This window comes from Hesperophylax consimilis, unplaced genomic scaffold, assembly GCF_061612785.1.
Source record: "Hesperophylax consimilis isolate HC1 unplaced genomic scaffold, BYU_Hcon_1.0 scaffold_34, whole genome shotgun sequence".
NCBI lineage: Eukaryota > Metazoa > Arthropoda > Insecta > Trichoptera > Limnephilidae > Hesperophylax > Hesperophylax consimilis.
The window spans coordinates 418,716-423,418 of NW_028301264.1; the positions used below are offsets into that span (position 1 = coordinate 418,716).

General features: G+C 34.0%; 1 long non-coding RNA gene across 1 annotated transcript; it reads left to right on the top strand.

Annotated features, from left to right (window-relative positions):
* The first annotated feature begins 2,390 nt into the window (after positions 1–2,390).
* LOC149409153 (uncharacterized) lies at positions 2,391–4,397 on the top strand. The gene is made up of 4 exons (XR_016305253.1): positions 2,391–2,631; positions 3,349–3,489; positions 3,735–3,881; positions 4,066–4,397. It is a non-coding gene; the product is annotated as an uncharacterized LOC149409153 (long non-coding RNA).
* Positions 4,398–4,703: the final 306 nt, after the last annotated feature.

The window sequence follows — 4,703 nt, forward strand, 5'->3', positions numbered from 1 at the left end:
AATTAAAAACCGATTAGAATTTTTTGTCGAGAGTAATCAGCTTCTCTCTCCATCTCAATTTGGATTTAGGAAAAAAAAATCAACTCAGGATAACCTTGCCATCATCAGCACTGATATTAATTTATCAATTTCTAAACAGGAAGTTTGTCTTGCCGTCTTTATAGATATAGAAGGCGCCTTTGACAATGTTTCCATCCCAATCCTGAAAAAAAAACTTCTAGGCCTTGGCCTTCCCCCCATGTTTGTCCAATCAATTATTAATCTATTTCTAGATAGAAAAATTTTCATTGAACTTCCAGATATTTCTCCTCAAAGTAGGTCTATTTGGAAGGGTTTACCACAAGGCGATGTATTGTCCCCCTTACTGTATAATATATACACATATGATATGCATGTCACTATTCCCCCACAAATAAAAATTATCGAGTTCGCAGATGACATAGCTTTCTTCTTATCATCCAAAATCATCCCTCTTGCCGTCAAATATCTTAACGAAGCCATGAATGCCCTTTGCACATGGCTCACGTTACATGGTCTTGAACTTTCAATCCAAAAGACTCAGTGTGTCACCTTCTCAAACCGCCATAAAAACCCCCCCGTTCAAATTTTATTTAAAAATTCTCCAATCTCCAACGCTTCTGAAGTAAAATTTTTGGGAGTAACATTTGATAGGAAACTTAAATGGTCTTCCCATATTAATAATTTAGTTACTAAATGCGAAAAAAATTTAAATATCATCAGATCATTATCTGGCGTTTGGTGGGGAGCTCACCCTACTTGCATTAAGTTGCTTTACAATGCACTTATTCGAAGCCATCTCGACTATGCCTGCCCACTTTTTAGTACTGCCTCAAAAAATGTACTTAATAAATTAGACAAAATTCAATCTAAATCTTTGCGAATAATAACTGGAGCGATGCAATCGTCACCCATCAATTCCCTTCAAGTAGAATGTTCTGATCCTCATCTTTATTTAAGGCGTCAACTATTTGCTGACAATTTTGTTCTTAAATGTTTAAATTCTAAATGTCATCAGGTTATCCCCAGCGTCTCGTTGTTCATTGACTCAAACCATTCATCTACAATCAGAGCTTCAACTAAACCTATTCCTGACATCTGTAAAAATTTTAAGTCTCTCTCAGAGCTCCACATCATCCAAAATGATCTACTTCCCTTATACAAACTAAAATATAGTCACGTCACCCTATCCCCAACAATATTAGAAGGGATCGGAATCTTTAAAAGTCATTCCAATCTCCCGGCCCGAACTGTCAATAATATGTTCAATGACATTATTTTATCTAAATGGCCCAACTTTTCTCTTTTATTTACTGATGGATCCAAATCTCCCGACTCTCCTAACTGTGGTATAGGTATTAACGTTTACCACAATAATTCTAATGATAGAATATTTCATTCAATTTCAAATCAATTTTCAATATTTTCAGCTGAGTGCATTGCAATAATAGAATCTCTCAAATATATAATCAAAAATAATTTTGAACATTCCCTCGTTCTCTCTGACTCTCTCAGTTCCCTCCAAAAACTTAAATCCAGTCCTCTTCTTCATCCTGATGATCATTTTGTATGCCTTATTCGAGTGATGATAGCATCCATTCAAAGCTCTGGTAAATCTGTAACTCTGATTTGGATTCCTGGACATGTTGGTATCATGGGTAATGATATTGCGGATGCCTTGGCAAAACAAGGAGCGTCCAACCCTGTTGTTACCCTCGTAAACCACATTCCCTTATCTGACATTTTTTCCATCATCAAAGAAAGATCCCGCAATGTTTGGTCAGAGTATTGGCACATTGCTAGTCAATCCAAGGGAGCCTGCTATGCCTCAATACAAAGGACTATACCATCAAAACCGTGGTTTCAGCAATTCCCTCATTTTTCCAAAAAAGAAATTTCTTCACTCATTCGAATGAGGATCGGTCATTGTTCCGTTCCTTCCCATCTTTTTAAAATTCACGTCCTTGACTCCCCAGATTGTACATTCTGTGGTCTAGAAGTGGGAACTTTAGATCACATATTTTTTGGTTGTCCCTCTCTAAACAAATATCCTCTCTTCTATCAAGCCTTAACTAAAATTGCCTCCCCTCCATTCAACATTTCATCTCTTTTAAGTCTGAACTCGACTCCAATTTTCATTATAATTTTGAAATTTGCCTATTTAAATAAAATTAATATTTAAATTTGCCTATTTAAATAAAATTAATATTTAAATTCACCTTTCAATACACCTTTCTCAATAATTTTAAATGATGGCCAAGAACACCCTTGAAGGGTGAAAGCCAGAAATAATGGAAAAAAAAAAAAAACAATTAGTTGCTTTGCACAAACTTAGGCAAAGTGCAACAAAACTTTAGTTAAAATTTCCCGAACTTTGGTAGATCTTTATGTCGTCGCTAGCACGCAGGTGTTCATTTACGACGCAGTTATCAGATTGCCACAGTTCGCACCATACGTGAATTGACGTTCGTTGCGCGCGTTGCGAATTTATTTTTGAATTGAATTGAATTTATGTTAACCGCTGTTCCTAGTTCCTAGTGATAATGGCAGAAAAAACCGTGGAGGATTATTTAATTTCTTGGAATCTGGAGGCTTACATAGAAACATTTAAAGGTGAGTTTTCTTTTTTAATTTTTTTATTGATTTAGAATTTAGATCATGGAACTATGATATTATATATTGTGATGATATCCATTCTATTTGATTTAGAAACTGGCACCTTCATTATTCCATGACTCAAGTACCTACGCAATAGATTTAGAAGATTTGTATTTATTATGTACCTAGTTTGAAGAGTGCGTGTTGACGCTACAACCAAGATTGTGTCAGGAGTCATGACACAAGTTACAGAGAGTGGTATATATAAAAAATAATAATTGGATCACTTGTATAGCGCCGTTTTTGTGCAAAATCACCTCAAGGGCGCCTTTATTTCTTTGTTTGTTTCCGCCAGTATTATTTTGTATTGAACGAATGTTGTTTGAAACTGTAGTATTTTCTGTTTGAAACTGTAGTAAATTATTAATTCGGACATAACATTTTGAACATTGAATTCTGTTGTTTTTTTTTTGGGAGGGATATTTTTTTTTAAATACAGGGTGACCACCCATTGTTAATGTTTACATTTGAAATTTTCATATAAATGAAATAATTTCATTATTAAAACTATTTTATCTCCGCTTGATTCATGATACAGGGTGTTCGGTATCTGCTGTTGTATAAATATACATTTTTTTTAATGAATAATTTTCATTCCTTTGAAAAATAAATTTTTATTTTCTTGTTTTGAAATTTTTTGTATTATTTCGTCGTTTTTTTTCTTTATTTCAGACTCAAGCCATAGACTCGAAAACACTCCTGATAATATCTCAAGATGATATTAAAGAATTGATTCCGACTGTAGGGCACCGGGCACTGCCTACAGCACACATTAATGCGCTCAAGGATGTTATTAATCCACCTGTCATAAGTGTAAGTTTTTAAAAGCAGTAATGATGACATATTGTATACCTAGGCCTTTTTTGGCTAACCATTTGGAAATAGTTGTACCGGACGCGATTTTGATACAAAAATAATAGTATTTAAAATAATAATTCCTGTAATTAATGAATAAATCGACTGCCGGGGGGGTCAAGCAATTCCAAAGGGATAAAAACAAAGCTTGACCCCTTCACCCTTTCTTTCTCCTTTGTGTACATACCCGCTTTTTGTTTCAGATTGAAGATATACCTTCAACTTCCAAACAAACAACGCCCATATATTATCAACACGATGACTTCCTTGTAAATGACATTTCCTTGTTGGAAAATGAAAACAAATCACAAAGAATAACGCAAGAAGCTTTTGAAGAGCAAAGTTCGAATGTAAGTTAAATAATTTTAGTAAGTTTCAGATACCTAAGTAACTTAGGTTAATTGTTTTATACATTCCGATATATGTATTTTAGTAGTGGCAGCGTAGAATAGCCATCCTGTGACTGATATTATGATGATTATAGAAGTGGTTATTAGTTATGTAATCAATATGCAATTTAATTTTGTTTTCCAGGACTTACGCAATCATCTCCTATCAATCAATGAAGGGCAAGCACTTTTAATGCAGTTTGAGTCAAAGGGTCTGTTGGACAATTCTGCCAGACTGTGCAGTACTATTATAAGTAAGGAATTGCAGGGTAATCCAGATAGATCCATTACAAGCAAGAGATTTTATGAATTTGCTTTTCAAATCACCAAAGTCTTTAATAAAGAAAGCGCAGCTGTATATTTCACCCCATATGTGTGTTTTGGGCCTACCCAAAAAATTGCTGCTAAAGGTAAATTACTAGACACATACAGGCAGCGCCGAAAAGAATTTGCCAAATCAGGACACAAACATCTTTTACTATATTTAAAAAAAATTATAATAAAAATTGATAATATAAATGTGTGTATGATCAAACGTGTTTTCTTTTTTGAGGCTTTGCTGGTAGCTTGAAACAATATTTTGAGAGACGATTCTTAACAAAATAACTTTTATATGAATGAGGTTTTTAATAAGTACTTTCTAGTCTTACAAAACATAATATTTATTTATTTAGGTTTCATCTCTCAAAAGGGTTGTAATAAACTACCTGCAACTCAAAGTATTTAACCCATGATTCTGAATTATGGGTATAATCCTTCGAGTTGATGGTGGTTACATTAACA